The 20,985-nt window shown below is 42.9% G+C and overlaps 2 long non-coding RNA genes across 3 annotated transcripts in view; one reads left to right on the top strand and one right to left on the bottom strand.

The window, feature by feature from the left end:
- Positions 1-645: 645 nt before the first annotated feature.
- On the top strand, positions 646-9,928 carry LOC144218395 (uncharacterized). The gene is made up of 2 exons (XR_013331148.1): positions 646-823; positions 9,559-9,928. It is a non-coding gene; the product is annotated as an uncharacterized LOC144218395 (long non-coding RNA).
- Positions 9,929-11,785: 1,857 nt separating this feature from the next.
- Positions 11,786-20,985, bottom strand: part of LOC144218307 (uncharacterized) — an 83,474-nt gene continuing 74,274 nt past the window's right edge. For both annotated transcript variants that reach the window (XR_013331107.1, XR_013331108.1), the window contains exons 3-4: positions 12,612-12,781; positions 11,786-11,893 (exon numbers count right to left, since the gene is read on the bottom strand). This is a non-coding gene — a long non-coding RNA (uncharacterized LOC144218307). The remainder of the gene's footprint in view (positions 11,894-12,611; positions 12,782-20,985) is intronic.

Below are 20,985 nucleotides of genomic sequence, written 5' to 3'. Positions count from 1 at the left end.
GGGGGAAAAAATGGTGGTGCCCCAGTCCCTTCTCTAACCAAGCATTGCAGATCACTCTTTTGGGTACAATCTCCGTGTGCTGCAGGTGTAGCCAACGCGGGCCATCTACTATGTCCCAAGTCTCACCTCATTTCCAGATCTTAGTCCACTCGCTTTATTGATATTGCCCAAAATGTAAACCCACAGGCTGGGTCCTTCCCAGCCAGGGATCCAGCTGGGAGAGCAGCAGCACAGTCTCAGGCCAGGCCGCTTCCCAAGTCAATGCTCTCAACCTCCGTTCACACAAACCATTGGCTCCTGTATACTTATAGCTAAGTATCCGCCCATAGAAATGAGTGTACTAGATTCTCTTTAACTCTTTTTAATAAAAAAAAAAAACAAAACAAAAAACGGTTCATAAAGTCTGTATTCTTTACCATTCATCTTGGATTAAATCGTGATTTGCCTTGGATGACTGGGTGTGAGGCTACGTACCAGGTTAAATAGATAGGATTGTGTAGAGAAATCAGAGCTACATGTACCAAAAGCCTCCTCACATTTGATGCACAGGGATGCTGCTTAGGGAAAAATGGCACAGTGGGTCCTCCCCTTGACTGGAGAAAGTGTGAGGAGTCTGCCTTGGTAACCAACTATGTGAGGGTAAGTGGCAGTCATTCATGATGTAATGGTCATGGTGACAGACAGCTCATACTGAGTGTCCTCTTCTCTTGGGAGATCAACATGTCTGATGTTTCCTGCTTCATCTGCCCTCCAGTTTGTACATATTCTTCTACCTAGGAATCAGAAAGTGTATTTTGCAGCCATGGAATCTGTATTGGGGAAGGTAAGTAGAAGAAATACTCAGGGATTAGCAGTTAATGAGCCATCCTACCTTTTATGTCCAACAGTAACACTGACCTGGTGACCAGTCCACTCCAGCCCACTCTTTTCCAGGCCATTCTAAGAGGAGGCCTTTCCTCTCTATGTTTTCCTATGTGACAGATCTTCCTGTCATCTGGTGGACTATTCTGTTACCTGATGGATGGGTTACTACTTCCAGAGTGCACACCAACAACCTAGGCATCACTTAACCTAGGCACTACTAACTCCGATGCTTAAAGGAGCCAGACAAGTAATATGAGTGGGCACAGGTCAAATGGGGACTAGTAGAACTGTAGAAAAGATGGCCCTTCCTAATATGACTGTGTGGGTCCAGTGTTGCAGAATTCCCAATTTTTTAGAGAGAGTTTAGGAATCTGAAGTTTTATATGATCTCCTAATGTTCAAATGTCAGGTAGCCAATTCAAAAATTAAATAACTTGTAGCCCCAAGACAAAATTAAAACACCCCCACACACCATATCTAGACTCTATGGTAGAAAATATCTTGGCACACCAAACTATTGTTGGTGAATATCTTTGGGAACAGGAGTGAGAGTGTATGGGGACTTATACATTTTTTCTCAGGATACTTTTATACTGTTTGAATTTTTGATAATGAGAATATATTTATATATTGCATATGTAGTTATTTTAAAATCAACAGTCTGAAAAACAGCCTGAAAAGGGAGACTGGATTTAGGAGTTGGAAGACTCTAACACTTGAGAATGACTAGAGACTTACATTTAACATGGAAGATAGATTGAATGAAAGACAGAAACCAAATGAAAAGAAAGGAACCTGAAGGAAGCAGGAAAAACGTCACGGGGCAGAAATAATCAAAAGCACCATCAATTTATGAAACAAGAACAGGATCCTATAAAAATCAGAGAATGAGAAAGGGCACTCAAATTAACAGTGCAATGATGGCCATGGGATAACATGATAGAGTAACATTCAGTAGAAAGAATAGTAGATGAAATTGATGAAATCTCATAGAAAGGAAATAGAAAATACATATTTGGAAAGTAGGAGAGAAACAGTATGAAACAGAGTATTGATTCAAGAGTTTCACATTCAACTGAGAGTATAGTCAGAGAGAGAACAGAGAAAACTGAGGAAAGAAAATGTCCGAAGAAATAATACAAGAAATCCTATGAGGGGGCCCAAACACAATAAATAATGATTGTAAAAGAAAACCTCACATCAAGGAACATCATCATGAAATTTCAGGACACTGGGTATTAAGAGAAGATTCCAGAGAGGCTTCCTGAGAGAAGAAATAAACCACAACAAAGGACTAGAAACGGGATAGCATCAGATTTCTCAACAGTAACGCTGGATGCTGGAAGGAAATGGAACATTTGGAAAAAGTATTTCTGAACCGATCTATAAAGCCAAACTAATGCTAAATGTGAAACTATACTGAAAACATTTTCAGACATGTGGGATCTCAATTTTTTTCCATTTATTCTTTCTTGAGGATTTACTAGAGAATGTACTTCACTGAAATGAGTGAGCCAATCTAGGAGACTTGGGATCCAGACCACATGGATGAATGGATCCAACACATGAGATAGAGTGAGCAAAGGAAATTCTCAGGATGATAGTAAAGACAGGTTTGAAGATGGCTGCTATTCAGCAAGACTAGAGGGAAACAAGTGCATAGAACAAAAGAATGAATGGAAACATTCTAGGCAAAAAATGGAATTGATAGAGGATCTCATATACGATGCATGGAATATTTGGGGGATGAATTGTTGACAAATACACTAAAAAATGGTCAAATAAAAATGAGGTGGTCAAGTGAAAAGCAAGGCAATTATTAACGCCAGGGTAAAATTTAAAATGTTTAAGAAAGGAATGTTAATGAATCTGTACCTATGTTTCAATCATAAGCAATATTTGCATGTCATAATACTCAAATATTAAATATGAATTTAACAAAAAATTGTAATGTAACCATTTGGAAAAATGAAGGTGAATGGTGAATAGTTCTGTGTGTGCATTAGGAGTAGAGGATATATGATAGAGCCAAGTACTTCTCTTCTATAGTAGAAAATCAGTAGTTCATGCTTAAATTGAAAAGTGAGAAGTAATATGAGCATTGTAAACATCATTTATTTTTGAGGAGGGGGGGAAAGAGAGAGAGAGAGAGAGAGAGCGCATATGCATGCATAAATACAATTGGGGGAGGGGCAGAGGGAGCAGGAGATAGGGAATCTCAAGCAGGCCCCATGCTCAGTACAGATTTCAATGTGGGACTTGATCTCACGACCGTGAAATCATGATCTGAGCTGAAATGAAGAGTCGGAAGCCTAGCTGACTGAGCCACCCAGGCGCCCCAATAATATAAGCATTTTAAAAGAGAAATTTATAGATGAATATCTGAAAAATCAATTAACATATTTTAAAGCTTCTGGTAATAGAGAATTGGGGGTGAGGGTAGAGTAGAACATGGAATGAATTAAAAAAAATTTTTTTAACCTTTATTTTGAGAGCATGAGCGGGGGAGGGGCAGAAGGAGAGGGAGCCTCAGAATCTGAAGCAGGCTCCAGGTCTCTGAGCTGTCAGCACAGAGCACAACTTGGGGCTCAAACCCACAAACTGTGAGATCATGACCTGAGCCAAAGTTGGATACTTAACCAACTGAACTACTCAGACACTCTGGATGGATTTTTTTAAAGCAAACTTTTGGCTTTTTAAAAAACTAGTCATTGGGGGTGTTTCCAATGTTCTGCTAATACCAACAATGCTGAAATGAATAACTGTATACATATGTTATTTCACTTGTGTGCAGATAAGCTGTGGGATGACTTTGCAGAGGTCAGAGGACAATTCCATTTGTGCTATTGATAGATAATGCCTAATTGCTCTCCATAGGCTTTGTGGCATCTTATTCTCCCACCAGGATTGTGTGAAAGTGGTTATTTTCCCACAGTCTCGTCAGAAGAATATGTTGTCAAATTTTGAGTTTTTTTCAGTCTGATGGGTGTTAACCTGCTCTGATTATGAGTAAGGTTAAGAATCTTTTCAATGTTCAAGGGCCATGTATAAATCTTTTTTTCCTGAATACTCTAATTATGTCTTTTGTCCAAATAATAATTTTTTTGTATCTTTTTCTTCTTGATTTGTAGGAGTTCTTTACATTTGAGGGAGTTTAATCCTTTTTGTTGCAATTTTATTTTTCAGTTTGTTAATTGTCTTTGCTATTATTTTCTGCTAAGGTTTTGACTAATATGTAGTAATATTTAGAAATATTTTCTTTGATAGGGGTGTCTAGGTGGCTCAGTTAGTTGAGTGTCTGACTTGCGCTCAGGTCATGATCTCATGTTTAATGGGTTTGAGCCCCGCATTGGGCTTGCTGCTGTCAGTGTGGAGCCCACTTCAGATCTTCTGTTCCCCTCTCTGTCCTTCCCTTGCTCGCACTCTCTTTCTCAAAAATAAACATTAAAAAAATTAAAATATTTTCTTTGATAGATTCTGGATGTTGAGTCATAATTAGCAGGATCCTCTCACACCAAGATTAAAAAGTAATTCATCTAAGTTTTCTCCTAGTGGCTTTAAGTTTTTGTTTTCTTTTTAATTTTCTGCATTTAGATCTTGAATCCATTTAGAATTTATTCTCATATAGTGACCCAGCTTCATCTTTTCCAGATGGCTACCCAACTCTATTCACTATCTGATCACATTTAAGTACATATATTATCCTGATTTAAAAAAAAAAAAAAAGTAGAGGCACCTGGGTGGCTTAGTCGGTTAAGTGTCCGACTTCGGCTCAGGTCATGATCTCACGGTTCATGGGCTCGAGCCCCACGTCAGGCTCTGTGCTGACAGCCAGCTCAGAGGCTGGAGCCTGTTTCAGATTCTGCGCCTCCCTCTCTCTCTGACCCTCCCCTGTTCACGCTGTCTCTCTCTCTCTCTCTCAGAAAAAAATAAAACATAAATTTTTTTTTTTAAAAAGTAAATCAAAACAAGAGAGGGCAGGGGACAGAGATGGCCTGAACTGAAAAGGGAAGGGAGGAAGTGGGAAGGTCACATCCTCTTTCCCAGTCTCTGTGTCTCCACACAGCCATTCCAATAGCCATCTACGTAGAGATGTCCCACCCACCCTGTGGCTGCTTTGTCAGAAGGGATACTCGGCTGTAAGAGGGGGGTCACTACAGGGAGACTGGCCAAGCTCAGGCACTGGAAGCACAAGTTGGATTACAGACCCAGGGAGGGATGATAGCAGGAGCCACTCCAGGAAATTCCCTGTCACAGGATGACTCAGCTCTAACTGCTTTCCTGCCTGAAGGCACTTAGGGTTCCAATCCCTGGGAGAGAGAATTTGATTGGTCACTTGCCCATCCCTGTCTGAATCCTAGGATTAGCTGCACACCACCACCAAGTGCATGGGGGTGGGATAGGTCAATATCTCCAAAGGAAGAGGTGCTGGGCAACAAAACCAAACAAAGCCCCCACAGTGGCTGTCCACAACATTCATAAAAAATAGTAACAATAAAAATAGCAGCTATTTGTGGACACTTCTATACGCTGGGAATCATGTGACATATTTTCTCATTTATCTCTCAGTAGCTGTGTGAGGTTGACAGGTGAGGAAACTGGGGCTATCGAGAAACAAAAAGACTTCTCTGACACAGTAAATGGCATCACCAAGATACAAACCCGGCTGTGTCTACCCCCACCCAGTCTCTGCCTTTTAACCATTCAACGATCACCCTCTAAGAAAGAACAAATGTATAACTCAACATCTGCACCCTAGGACCCTGTCAGCCTCCATGGACTTTAGACGTGGCCATAGATGATTGTTCTGACACTCAGGGAGCTCCTTCATGTTCTCATGCTTGTTGCCTACTGACGCGGTAAGCACTGAGTGCCTATGGTACTTCCAGGGGCTCAGCTTTCTCTTTCATTCTTTCCTCACAGCCATCTTTGGGCAAGGTCATCTGGGCTAGACTGATGACCCTGTCAGAGAACCACCTCTTGCTACATGTACAGGTCTCCCTCAAACCCTGACCCAATGCCTTCTTGTGCACCTCGGTCTTCCCTCGGGATAGGGTCCCTCTCCATGGGGTTTGTTGCATGGGAGACTGAGGGGCTGCCTACATCTCAGTGTGTTAGTCCCCATCGTCTCAAAGTCATAACTGCCCCTTGAATAGGGCTCACACATCTCTGTGCAAATACTCCCTGCCTTCCACCTGCCCTGAGCCTCGTCTTGCCGGCCTGGATGGCTGAATTAGAACCGGGTGCTCCCATTGAATCCTCTGGCACCCGGCCCTGCACTACTTCATCCCTGGCTCCTCCAGCCCAAGGCACTCTGTTGGCAAGGGGCTCCTGCAAGACTCTACGTGGCCAGTAGTGTGCTGACCCCCTTTTGGCCACATGCAAGCCTGGAATGTCGTCTTCCTGTTTCCTCCCTCATGATTCAGAAAACTTCAGAATTCTGCCATTCCCTGGGCCGGGTGGCTTCTATTGGGTGTGGTCTGGAGCTTGCCTTCAGTTGTAGAAACACCATTATCAAGTTCAGCACTAAAAGTACACATTCAGCACTGCAAAAGCGCTGCTCCTCCGAACGTGATCTCTAAAGGGCTGAATGACTCACTTGTCTTCCCCCCCGGATGCACAGTGTTATATGCAGATGGTGCCTGCAGTTTATCTCGAGGTGGCACAGAAGCTCCCTCTGAATGGACACAAAGGTCACCTGCAGCTGGCGATGGCCACAAGAACACCCTTTCCTATGTACTCTAGGGGAAGGGAATGCTGGTAGTTCTCATGGGCTTCAGTGAAACTTCTCTCTCCGTCCATGTACCTGTGAGGGAGCAGGGTGACAACCACCAGGATTCACATGGGTTCTATGGTCATATGGTGGACGATGAGGCCATGTACAACATGGTCCCATTACCCATGGTCTCCAAATCATTGTCTTCCTCACTCTGTCTTCTCAGTGAGAATGAGTCTGATGACTCTATTTAAAATGTAACCTGACTTGGGGTGCCTGGCTGGCTCAGTTGATTGAGTGTCTGACTCTTGATTTCAGCTCAGGTCATGATCTCGTGGTTCGTGAGTTCAAGTCCCACATCAGGCTCTGTGCTGACAGTGTGGAGCCTCCTTGTGATTCTCTCTCTTTTCCTCTTTCTGCCCCTCCTTCTCTCTCTCTCTCTCAAAATAAAGTTAAAAAGAATTGTAACCTGACTCTAGGATTCTGGAGCCCTCTTCCCTAGATCCCTTTTTTGCCAGAGCACTCAAATCCACAGCACACTGCACAAAATGTACTTATTATGCTTGTTGTTTATTTTATGTCTCTCCATTGGAATTCAATCTGACAAGGTCAGGCAGACACTTTGCTCTGTTTTGTCCAGGATGTATCCCAACTTTCTAGAACAGTGTGGGCACATAGTAGGTACTCAATAAATATTTGTTAAATGAGCAAATGATTCACTCCTAAATGTTTCTGGTGGCTTTAAAATGTGCTCATTAATACTGTGACATGGCTCACTTCAAAAGTCAAGTGAACTCCCTCCCGAGCTGAGTGACTGACTCCCTTCCAAAAAAGAAGATGTGACTTCTAAGACAGTCATAGAAAGGACAGCTTTCACCTGGCTCTCTCTCTTGGGTTACTCACTCTAGGGGAAGTTAGGGGCATTGTGAAGACATTCAAATTGCCTGAGAGGCCTATGTGGGAAGACAATGAGGCCACCAATGACTGTACCAACCTGCTGGCTGTGTGAGGCAGCCATCTTTGTTTGAAGCAGGCTCTCCAGGAGACGGCGGCCCTAGTCAACATCATGACTCTAATCTCAGGAGAGACCCCAAGTCAGGACCGCCCAGCTAAGGCAGCCCTGAATTCCTGACCCACAGATATTGTGAGGATAACAAATATTTATTATTGTGTTATCACAAATGTTGAGGGGATAATTTATTATGCAGCAGTAGAAAACTAACACAATTTCAAGGTCAGCTCTTGCATTTAAAATATGACTTGCTTTATAGATATTCCCAACTTTATGAGAAAGCAATGCTGTATAAAGTGAGGTCCAACTGCTGATATGTAAGGAGATTGTGGCGAGTTGATGGAGAGAGAAGAGGCCTGGGGGTATAAAGTATAAAACATTATCAGGTGGTCTCCAATCTGGCACTTATCCTGGGAATATCATTTCAAGGCAGGAGTCCCTGGGAGAAGCGACTGTTTGCCAGGAAGTTAGTATAGAGACTGAAGCCCTAACCCAGTGGCATGTGCTTGGTGAAAACACTTTGCTGATTCCAGTGCTGGTTGCTGGTTTCCTCACGGGGCTGGAATGTTGTGAGGCGCAGACTGAGACCAGCCTAACAGCTCCTGATCTGTACTGCACAAAGCCTGAAGCTGTTGTTGTTGCCTTCCTGTAACTCCAGAGCGACCTTAAATTATATTCCCCAGTGGTGGAAGAGCTAGAATAGTACACCACTGAGGATGTGAATTAACCCCTGTGGGATACAGAAGATAGAAAATAACTGCTTGGAGAGCTGCAGTGTCCCGAATCCTCACCAGATAGGCAGTTGCCAGTGCTGTGGATGACATTTCTCTTAGTGCCATGAATAGTGCCAGATGGGAGGCTCTGGGGGCTTCCTGCCTCTCCTCCCACCTTCTGCCACCAAGGATCACCAGCCATGGCCCGGTGACTTGGTGTTTGATCCCCAGAGTGCACTCCTGCTCTTGTGTGTCTGCCTGCACAGCTCAGAGGTGCAGATACAGCCAGTTCGGGTGGCTATTCAGGCTGTGTAAGAAACTTGGCCCTTATGAGAATGATTGCCTTTTGACAGAATTATTGGAAATTCTCCTTTGGCTGAAATCTCTTATCTGGGAATTTGACCAGATTGTGGGGGGAAAATTCAAGAGGGCTTTAGTCACTGGCTGTTCAGACGACTCCTTTTATCAGTCTTATTTAACAGATGGAAGGAAAAACACAAAGACTGGGTGTTTATGAGTGTCGCAGTAGGGAAGTCAGAGTGTCTTGGAGGCCTCACTTGCTAGTAGTAATAATAATGGTAGTAGGGAATGTTTATTGAGCTTTTGATATCTGTCCAGTGCTATACTAAGCACTTTATGTCTATTTTCCCACTGGAGACTCACGACTCCCCTATGAGCTAGGTACTATTTTTATCCTCATTGAACAGATGAAGAAACTGAGGTTCAGTTCAGTGATTTGCTCAAGATTGCACGGCTGAAGTAGGGTCTCATTTCAGGTCTGCCTATTAACGAATCTATGTCCCTAAGTAGTATGTGGTCACTGTCCTGAACACTGATGATTTCTGAGTATCTGCCTGTTTCCAAAGTTGATGGACGTGTTGCATCTCAAGCCTGTCATGCCCAGAGAATGCCTAACATCAAGGAAGGGGAAGTCCGAAAAAACAAAGAGTAGGCCCAGCCCTGAGCCACGTCTCCACACTGCCATAGATGTTCATAATGATTGCCGTGGCTTATAACAAAAAAGTTAAATCATGTCCTTTTGCTTTAAAAAGTAGAGGGGTGAATGGTATGTTTTTGAATGCTTTTCTGCCAGATGATTAATATTTTGGGAAAAGTGTTGTTTCTCAATGGGGAAAACTTCAGCTATCTGGAGTATGCAAAAGACTGCACTCCAATAATATTGGTTAAATATCTTTGTATTAACATTCTAACACTAATGCACATTGAGATGACACAATTTTCCCATTTTGCAGGATCCCATAAGTGGACCAAAAGAAGAGGAAAATATTCCATTACGCTATCATTGACTCCTCCCTTCTCTGCATAGAACTCATCACGGGCTTCTCCAGGCTTGGCTGTCTGGTTCATATAAATAGACATGATCAGTCTCTCTACATTGGAGAAATGATTGAGGAGAGTCTTGATACCACAGCTATACATTGATGATAATAATTATGTTCATATACCCCCCAAAAAAACGAATAATCCAATTTAAAAATTGGCGAAAGACATGAACAGACATTTCTCCAAAGAAGACATACAGATGGCCAACAGACACATGAAAAGATGCTCATCATCACTTACCATTAGAAATATGCAAATAAAAACTACAATGAGATATCACCTCACACGTATCAGAATGACTAAAATCAATGATACAAGAAACAATGGGTGTTGGTAGGGATGTGGAGAAAGGGGAACCCTCTTGCAGGGTTTGTGGGAATGCAAACTGCTGCTACCACTGTGGAAAATATTATGGATCTTCCTCAAAAAGTTAAAAATAGAACTATCCTACAACTCAGCAAGTGCACTACTGGTTATTTACCCAAAGAATATGAAAACACTAATTCAAAGGGATACATACACCCCCTATGTTTATAGCAGCATTATTTACAATAGCCAAGATATGGAAGCAGCCCAAGTATCCACTGATTGATGAACAGACAAAGAGGAAGTTTTATATAATACATATAATGATATTATTCAACCACAAAAAAGAGTGAAATCTTGCCATTTGCAACAATATGGATGGAGCTAGAGAGTATAATGCTAAGTGAAATAAGTAAGTCAGAGAAAGACATGCCATATGATTTCACTCATACGTAGAATTTAAGAAACAAACCTAATGTGTGAAAGGAGAGAGAAAGAGAGAGAGAGAGAGAGAGAGAGAGAAACCAAGAAACAGACTTTTAACTGTAGAGAACAAAGTGATGGTTACCAGAGGGGAAGTGGGTGGGGGATGGGTGAAATAAGTGATGGGGATTAAGGAGTGCACTTGTCATGATGAGCACTGAGGGATATATTGAATTTTTTGAATCACTATATTGTATACATGACACTAATATAACACTATTTAAATAACTGAATTAAAATTAAAACTGGAAAAAAATAACATTTGCATTAATAATAGTAACCATTTATTGAATATCTGATCTGGACCAAGGCACTCTGCTAGGCACTTGCATACATTAGTTCCCTTAATCCTCCCAATTACTCCATTGGGGTATTATTCTGTTCATTATATACATAAGAAAACTAAAGTGCAGTGAGATCAAGCAACTTGCTTAAGATTTCAGAGAAAGGAAGTAGTTTAGGCCAGATTTGCACAGTAATCTTTTTCCAGAATCCATGTCTTTTTGAGACAAACTCATTGTCTTAGGTCATGGGAGATAGGGAAGAATTCCCTGGACAGCTGGGGATCTTCATATGAGACAGAATTGAGAACAACTTCTATAAATATATTATCAAGTTAGGTTGATTAAACACACACACACACACACACACACACACACGATCAACTTACTCATGATGAGAGCCATCCTTTAAAACAGTCATCTTTAGGGGCGCCTGGGTGGCTTAGTTGGCTAAGCGTCCGACTTTCGCTTAGGTCATGACCTCACGGTTCGTGGGGTCGAGCCCCGCGTCGGGCTCTGTGCTGCCAGCTCAGAGCCTGGAACTTGTTTCAGTCTGTGACTCCCTCTCTCTCTGACCCTCCCCTGCTCACGCTGTCTCTCTCTCTCTCTCTCTCCAAGGAATAAATAAAACATTAAAAAAATAATAAAAAAAATAGTCATCTTTATGGGGTGCCTGGGTAGCTCAATTGGTTGTGGTCCAACTTCAGCTCAGATCACGATCTCACAGTTCATGGGTTTGAGCCCCGTGTCGGGCTCTGTGCTGACAGCTCAGAGCCAGGAGCCTGCTTTGGGTTCTGTGTCTCCCTGTCTCTTTGCCCCTCCCCTGCTCATGTTCTGTCTCTGTCTCTGTCTCTCAAAAATAAACCAGAAAAAAATAAAATAGTCATCTTTGGAAGACTGTTACTTCTTCCAAACACTATCTAAAGTGCTTGCAATTCTCTTTGAAAACTCTACTCATGATTAGCTTGCATTCCCCAACCGCCCCCCACCCCCCAAGTCCTGGTTTCTTTTGGTTACAGCCAAGTCTGACCAAATAGCGTTTCCCATCTTGTTCACATACCTTCGTCACCAGATTTACTTCCAAATGACTTCAGTTGTTTCCAAATCATCAAATCCACTCATGGAGGAAGATTTGAGGCCAGAGAGAATTTTTTATAAAAACCTGCAGCAGCCACTAGGGATAATTTTAAGATATAGTGAACCATGGTATCATGGTTGGGGGGGGGGGAACTTTACTATTTGGAAATGTAAGCTCTGATTTATTTGTCAAAATATAAATAAAGTCATGTTATTTCCAGTCACCAGCTTATTACACTAACTTCTCCCTGGCTCTGCCTTCTCTCCTTACACTTTGCTGGTTGCTGTGGATTTCTCCATTGAGATGGAATTTGGAAGCCCATTAGTGAGACTACATCTAACTTGGAACAACAATAATTGCAAAGGACCAGATTTCATAATAACCATTCTCTTTAGTTCTCTTTTAGGCTCCCCCATCCTGGGCTTCAGTTATATCCCAGTAGTATAAGACTAGAGTGTTGGAAAGTTAATTTTCCTTGGTGCTTTCCCCGATTTCAACCAGGGCTAAGCCCTGATTCTGTCACTTACCACCCATGGTAGTTTGCACTAACCCTCACACCTGAAATGGAGCCAAGAAATATCTAGTATCATGGCAGTAAACCAGCTCAAGGTTGGTTTTAACTTGATGCCACTGAACCAAAGGACTACTCAACTGGTTATTGGGATAAAGTGTCAAGGCCATAATCAAACAACGTTTATTGAGATACCAATAAGCAGGTAAAATTTTATCAATTATGAGGCATTATGGAATCATTAATATACTATATACTGAGTATCTAAACCTGAGGTCCTCAAACTTCAGCACAAATAATTACCTGGAGAACTTCTTCAGAATGCACACAACTATTCCTTGAAATTCAGGTACGAGGTGGGCCTGAGCATCTGCATTTTTAAAGATTCCGCAGTTGACTCTAATTCATACTTAGGGCCGAGAACTACTGGTCTTTGTGGAATATTGGGAGCTCTTGGAGAAAGCTCAAGAACTCTGAAAAGAAATGATAATTTTAAAAATACAATTAATATCTCTTCACTACTATTATGCATTTTCTTTTAACACAGAAGATGGAATCACCTAGGGGAGAACTAACATTTGTTGAGAAGATGAAAGGCATTAAGCATATTGCATGCTATATCAATCAAAATACCATTAGGAAGAAATTATGATAGGTATTTTAACCAGGGGGTATTTACTATAGTGAATGGATTTCACACGTATTGGAATATCCAAAAGAAAGCAGTGAGGTTGGTAAATACAGGGAGCAATTTAGGGCTGGGGGAAACAAAAGGAAAGAGGTATAACCTAGAAATGTACAGGAAGGGCCACCATCTTGGTTGTTGGGCTGCTGTAGGACCATCATGCACCTGGTACCAAGGCTGCCAAAGGGCACTGTGTGGCTGGTGACAGAGCCTCTAGGAAGTGGCATGACTCTGGTTAGAGTTGTAGCTGTCCTAAGGAGGGTGAAAAGAGGAAAGGAGACCCTTCCTTTCTCCTCCTGCCTCCCAATCTCCCAGTTGTGCCTCCCAATTGCGGACTCTAACTGGAAATCAGCTATCAAGGGAATCTAGAAAATCTCACTTTCAGAATCTAAGCCAACAGTATTACAGATCAAAGTATAAAGGGTGTGCATGGAACTGAGAGATCATTGACAAGCACAATGAGTCAATTCACTTAATACTCCATAAAACTGTGAATAAAGAGAAGCACTAAAGTTCAGACCAGGGTCTAATAGCAGAATCCTTGCTCTTACAGTAAGTTTTAACTCAGTTTACGTTTATACTCTGCCCTTGACTTTTTTTTCAATCTTAGCATTTATTTATTGCTGGCTGTGTGCCCGGTGCTGTCCTAAATGCTCAGGTTCTGCTTATCCTATTTAATTTTTGAAACAGTGCAGGTATTGATAAAAGTTGTCCATAAAGCAATAGAATAAGAAAACTAAATAAGAATAAACCTTGTTTCTTGAGTTGCATATGTGTGTATTTGTGTGTGTATAAATTNTATACTCTATATATACTTACATAAGTAAATAAATGTGTATTTATTTATTTAAAATTATGTATATAATTATATACAGACCACTTAGGTGAAAAATACTGTAATTAAAGGAGAATAAAAATATTGTCCTAAATTGTTGAGCATGTCATTCTAATCAAACACCATTCATTTCAGAGCATAATTGTTAAATACATATGTGTGCTCAGGACTGAGCTAGAGACCAAGGAAGATACAAGAAAAATATATGTTCGCAAGAAATGTGCTGTCTGGTTCTGAAATTAAGCCTCAGCTCTATAGAACATCATATACACTGAAAACATAAAGGTCAAGGGATGCCTTGGAAAGTCATTGAGGGCTGCGGTTGTCAGGGAAGGTTGTCAGGAAGGGAGGAGACGAGGCTGAGGGGGCAGTGAAGGTAATATGGGTGTGGAGAAGTGAACAGATGCTTCCATGTTAGGGCAGACCATGAATAAAGGCTCAGAGGTGGGGCACAAACTCACTGATTTATTTTTTTATTTTAATTTTTAAAATGTTTATTCATTTTTTGAGAGAGAGAGAAAGAAACAGAGAATGAACAGGGGAGGGGTAGAGAGAGAAGGAGATGTAGAATCCAAAGCAGGCTCTAAATTCTGGGCTGTCAGCACAGAGCTGGACATGGGGCTCCGTGAAGCTCAAGATCATGACCTGAGCCGAAGTTGAACGCTTAACCGACTGAGCCACCCAGGCGCCCCACAAGCCCACTGTTTCAAATGACAGCAAAGGGACTGGAGATACGAGTGAAAGAGGACCGTTAGTTGGACGGTGGGGCTGAGTCCTAGCTGTCCCCTTCAGGATCCATTCTCCCCTTCTTCTATAATGATAGGAGACTAACCAGGGCATAAGACCAGCCTTCCTTGCAGCCAGGTGTGACAGAACAACTTGATTCTGGGTAATGGGATATCAGCAGCAGTGACGTGTGCAATTCCCAGGCCATGTTCCTGAAAGGAAACGGGTTTGTCCTCCACTGCTCCTGCTTCCCTTCTCCTATAGGGCCGGAGCGTGGATGTGCTGAGCCATTTTGGACATTGAAGATAAGGACAACATCCTAATGTTAGCAGATATAATCTAGAAAGAGCCTAGATTCCCAACATTGATAAACTGCCAACCCAACCCTGGAGTGACTACAGTGATTGATAAATGAGAGGGAAGATTCCAACTGAGAGGCACAGGGGAGTCATCCATAGTCACCCATCCATCCATTCTGGCATTTGTTCATCTGATGTACCAGTAGTTCTTCCAAATGTAACCCTACCTTGTCCACACATTTGCATAATTGCTACTAGCAGTATCTTTTGGGAAGACTGTTCAGAGAACTGATACGGCAGTGAGAGGAGCGGTTTTCTCTCCGTATGTTAGGCGGGGATGCCCAAGTTTCTGGCCAATCATGTTCTGAAGGAATATGAGATTCGCCCCAAATCCAGAAAGCTGCTGTAAGATCTTACAGTTGGTGTGGGGGAGGTATTAAAAGACACTAATATTTCTGGAATGGAAGCATTAATTGAATGCAAGAAAGATACCAAAACCTAGAACAAATTGCCTTGGAAATCAAATACATCTTCTGGAGAGGACTGGACCTGTCTTTTTGATTCGCTCTTTTCTAAGTACACCCCCTGAAGGATGAGTTGTTGCGCTGGCTCCAAATCTACAGCATCTTTCTCTTCCCCGCTACAGCAGTAAGCAAAGATCCTAGAACCAGACTTGGGGAGAAGATAGACCTGATGGTCTTCAGGCTCTTTCAGAATCGTTCAGGATTCTTTCATGTGGGAAGGTTATGTGTCATTAAAAAAAAAAAAATAATAGAGGTGAAATTCACACAACAAAAAACTAACCATTTTAATTCTTTTTAATTGTGTGTATGTGAGAGAGAGAGAGAGAGGAGGAGGGGCGGGTAGGAGGGCAGAGGATCCGAAGCAGGTGCAACAGGGCTCGAACTCATGAACTGTGAGATCATGACCTGAGCTGAAGTCAGACGCTTAGCAGACTGAACCACCCAGGTGTCCCCAAAAGTAACCATTTTAAAGTGAATAATTAGTGCCATTTAGTACATTATGTTGTGCAACTATCTAAAAAAGTTCAATACATTTTCATCATCCCAAAAGGAAACCCTGTACCCAGTAAGCACTTACTCCTCATTTTCCCCTTTCCCATCCCTGGCAACCACCAATCTGCTTTTTATCTTTATGGAAATACCTATTTTAGGTGTTTCACATACATGGAATCGTACAGTATGTGACCATTGGTGTCTGGCTTCTTTCTATTTTTATTATTTATTTTTTTAATGTTTATTTTTGAGAGAGAGAGAGTATGGGGGGAGCAGAGAGGGAAGGGGACAGAGGATCGAAGCAGGCTCTGCGCCATCAGCACCATGAGCGCATAGCGCTGTGTGGGGCTTGAACCCATGAACTGCTGCGAGATAATGACCTGAGCTGAAATCAGATGCTTAACCAACTGAGCCACCCAGTTGTCCCTTCTTTCTTTCTTTTTTAATGTTTATTTATTTTTGAGAGAGAGAGAGAGAGAGAGCGAGAGCACGCACGAGCACAAGCAGCAGAGGAACAGAGAGAAAGGGAGACAGAGGATCTGAAATGGGCTCTGTCCTGACAGCAGAAAGCCTGATGCAGGGCTCGAACCCAGGAACCATGAGATCATGACCTGAGCCAAAGTCAGAGTCTCAACGGACTGAGCCACCCAGGCACCTGCCGGCTTCTTTCGTTTAGCATAATGTTTTTGAGTTGCATCCAAGTTGTGGCATGTGCCAGTGCTTCACTCCTGTTCATGGCTGAATCAGACTCCAATCAATGTATATGTCACAATTTGTTTATCCATTCATCTGTGGAAGGTTATTTGGGTTATTTTCACCTTTGGCTATGGTGAACGGTAATGCTATGAACATGTACCTACAAGAGCTTGTTTGCATACCTATTGCCATTTTAATGAATTGAAAACTCAGGACTCAGGTAAGGGGGAAGTAGCATCTGAAAGTCCAAATTCTCATTCTCCTTCCACCTGTTCGTCAGAGGAACGGGTTGCCATGAAGGGGCTGCCACACCACACCAGTGTAGTTCTAATGGGCCCCAGAGTTGTGTAGCAGAGTGGTTCTGAGTGTGAAGGAGACCAGTGGAGTCATGGACCCTGACACCCCTCTTCACTGCTGCCACTTCCTTTCTTTGAAAATCCAGGCAGGCACACTGTTGAGTCAGACTGAAGGCCCCTCTCTCCTCTTTGCCATGTGCTTTCTGCCAGGTTTTTCTCTTCATTGCCAATTGTCCTCACACATTCTGAAAGATGTCTTCCTGGCTCTATCAGAGAAAGAAAACTTTCCAGGTTAGACCAGAAGGGACCCCAGTCCTCTGGATGAGAGACAGAGGACAACTAAGCAAAGGGACCAGTACTATAAAAATAGTAACAGCTGCTATTTATTGAGCATTGAACATTTAATCCATTCAATACCCTATGAGCCAGGCGCCATCATCCCCATTTTATAGATGAGGAAATTGAAGCTAATTCAAGTATAGTTGAGGGCTAGGCAAGTACAAGCATATCTCAGGGATATTGTGGCTTGGCTCCAGACCACTGCAATAAAGCGAGCGCTGCAATAAAGAGAGTCAAATGAATTTTTTGGTTTCCCAGCGCATACAAAATTATGTAAACACCGTGCTGTGGTTTATTAAGTGTGCAATAGTGTTATGTCTAAAAACAATGTACATACCTTAATTTAGAAATGCTTTATTGTTAAAAAATGTTACCACATCTGAGCTATTAGCAAACTGTAATCACTGATCATAAATCCCCATAACAAATATAATGATAATGAGAAAGTTTGAAATGCTGCAAGAATTACCTCACTGCGACCCAGAGGCATAGGGAGCAAATGCTGTTGGAGAAGTGGCATCGATAGATCTGCTCATCGCAGGGTGGCCACGAACCTTCACTTTGTAAGAACTGTGATAGTTGACAAGTACAATACAGCTAAGCACAATAAAATGAGCTGTACCTGTCGTAAATACTTGCTGACGTTTACTCAGCTAGTAAATGGAGAGGTCGGGGACCACATTTAGGCAGTGTGATCCATGCTGGGGCTCGTAACCCCAATTCCCACAAGGGACTCACCACGGGACAGGCCAGGGAAGAAAAGGTGTTGAGTGGAAATAGGGCCTGGGGTAGGGAGCCAGGGGAGGGAGTACAGCCTGTGTCAGAGGGGCAGTACAGGCTCAAGAAGGGTTCCTGCATGGGGACTGTACAGAGCACAGCTCACTGTGGGATAGTTTGTTTGTTGATAAGAAATGACTAGGGGAGGGCACCTGGGTGGCTCGGTAGGTTGAGCTTCTGACTCTTGACTTGGGCTCAGGTCATGATCTCACGGTTCATGAGTTCGAGCCCTGCATCCGGCTCGGTGCTGATGCTTCGGAGCCTGGAGCCTGCTTCAGATTCTGTGTCTCCCTCTATCTCTACCCCTCCTCTGCTCACACTCTGTCTCTGTCTCTCTCAAAAATAAATAAATATTAAAAAAATAATAATTTCTAAAAAAGAACTGGTCAGGTCAAGGGACGCAGGGGCAATCAGCTATGAAGCTGCCCCTCGCAGGATGTTTGGGTCATCCTCTGATCATCAGGACCCAACATAATGCCTTGCATGTGGTTGGTTCTCCATAAAGAGACATGAGGGGGATGAATTCACACACAGATGCCTGTTATCACAGCTTCTCTGTGGCCAGGACGCTGGGTGTGCCTCATTTCAGGCAGCATGTGAGTGTTTGTTAGCTTGATCCACAGTGCCTCAAATTCTAAGGGCCACCAGCAGGATATATTAGTTTCCTGGGGCTACTCTATAACGAATCACCCCAAAACCTGGCAGCTTAAAACAACAATTAATTCTCTCCCAGTTCCAGAGGCCAGAAAGTGGAAATAGGTGTCCGAAGGCTCTAGGGGAGTAAACTTTTCCTCTTCTGGCTTCCAGTCATTCCAGGCATACTCTGACTTGTGACCCCAGAACAACAGTCTCTGCCTCCATCTTTACATGGCCTCCTTCTTAGACTCCAATGCCCCCCTGCCTCTCTCTTACAAGGAAACTTGTTATTGGATCTAGGGCCCACCTAGGTAATCAAGATGATCCTATCCCAAGATCCTAGATTTAATTATACCCGAAAAGGCCCCTTTTCCCCATAAGGTCATATTCATAGGTTCTAGAGATTAGGGCATGAGCATATCTTTGGGGGGGGGGGCATTATTCAATCCACTACCAAGGGCCTGAAGCCCCAACATAGATAAAGAGAAACCAGTGTTTCCAGGGCGGGTGAACTTCTTCATCTATGCTGTCCCACAGCACATTGCCGCCAGGTCCCAGCACTCTCCCCCTGCAACCACGGGTTGACGATAAACCTGTGAAGCCATCACAGGGTGCCCCAGCAGTTAAGTGGAGAACGTTCAGATTTTCCAGGCTTCTTGCTGGGTCCTCACAAGAATGGTCTGGCTGAACAAGGCCATGATGAGCTGTCTTGGCTCATTTTATGAGCTCAATAGAAATGGCTTGATAAGCCTGGAGGTTGGACAGGTAGCAAATCTTCTCTAGGGAACAGGGGGCAAGAGGTAGAGGGCTGGACAGGGAAGTAATATGGCTGGGCTTGGTTTTCCCTACCCTTCTGTTTGGCCACTCTGAAGCCACATTTCCCTTCCCCTTCTCTCAGCACTAGCCTTGTTCTCCAGCAGAGTCTCAGCATTGGGACCAGTGACCCATTGACTCCTGAGACCCAGGCTATGGTCCTGAGAATGTGTAATGGCTTGTGGGTGTTAGCACATGTCAACTTCTGCTAACGTGACCAGATAAGTCATCAAACATGGCTGTAGATGTGTTCATGGGGATGTTTTTAGATGAACTTTATATTTACATCAGTGGACTTTTGAATAAAGCAGACTGCTCCTCATACGTGGGTAGGTCTCATGCAATCAGATGGAGGCCTGAATAGAACAAAAGGCTAGGCAGCCCCAAGCAAGAATAAATTCTGCAGCAGATGGCCTTCAGACTTGAACCACAACTTTGACTCAGCCCGATGTCTCCAGCCGTCTGGCCCATCCTGCAGGTACTGGACTTGCCAAACAGCCATAATCATATGAGCTAATTTCTTAAAATAAATCTCTCTATATATGTGCACATTCCATTGATTCTGTTTCTCTGGAGATTCCTAACTAACACAGAGTGGCCTCCACTTTCGTAGCCTAGATAGCAACCTTCTCAAGGGTGCAATGCTCAGCCCCATGCTCCTTCTCTCTCCCTTTGATCTCCCTCCAGACCTTGTAGTTTCCAGCTCAGAGCAAAGCTGGCTTTGAGCATGGATACAGATAGCTCATAGTGGGTCAGTAGTATCGATCTCTTTGTTTCAAGCTGATGATTGTAATTTCACCCCAGCCAAGGGCCATCCCATCCACCAGCTCAGTAGGGTTCATGGAGAGGAAGCATCTGAGTCTAAGAAAGTGTCAGGAAAGGAATAATGGTCCCGACCCAGCTAGGGGTCAGGAGGGGTCTGCTGGCTGAGCAGAGAAGTACAACACCCATGCAAGAGAAGAGGGACTATGACCCGGTGGCAGCTAATCAAGTTCTCCCTTGTCAATTAACAAGTTTTTTAAAAAAAATTTTGTATGTTTATTTATTTTTGAGAGACAGAGACAGAGTATGAGTAAGGGAGGGGCAGAGAGAGAGGGAGACACAGAATCTGAAGCAGGCTTCAGGCTCTGAGCTGTCAGCACATAGCCTGACGTGGGGCTCGAACCCATAAACCACGAGATCATGACCTGAGCCAAAGTCAGATGCTCAACCAACTGAGCCACTCAGTTGCCCCATCAATGAATAAGTTTAATAAAACCTTTGACATGTGATCATCTTATATCTATATGAGAATCATGATTTTACCATTTTTAATTAAAAATAATCCTTTAACAGAATCCAACCTCTCTCAATCTCCCCCAAGTGAGATGACATAACAAATAAACCTATGAACTTGTATTAATATTATATTATAGAGTTTTAATATGTACACAGAATGGGCCTAAACCCTACAAACGAGGAGGAACATTTTCAAAATTTCCTACCCTCCTTTTTTTTTTTAATTATGCACAGCTTTACTGACATCACACTAGATTTAAAAATCAAATTAAGAAGATCAG

The sequence above is a fragment of the Crocuta crocuta genome, unplaced genomic scaffold, assembly GCF_008692635.1.
Source record: "Crocuta crocuta isolate KB4526 unplaced genomic scaffold, BGI_CrCroc_1.0 scaffold39, whole genome shotgun sequence".
Taxonomy (NCBI): domain Eukaryota; kingdom Metazoa; phylum Chordata; class Mammalia; order Carnivora; family Hyaenidae; genus Crocuta; species Crocuta crocuta.
This window is presented reverse-complemented; position numbering and strand designations above follow the sequence as displayed.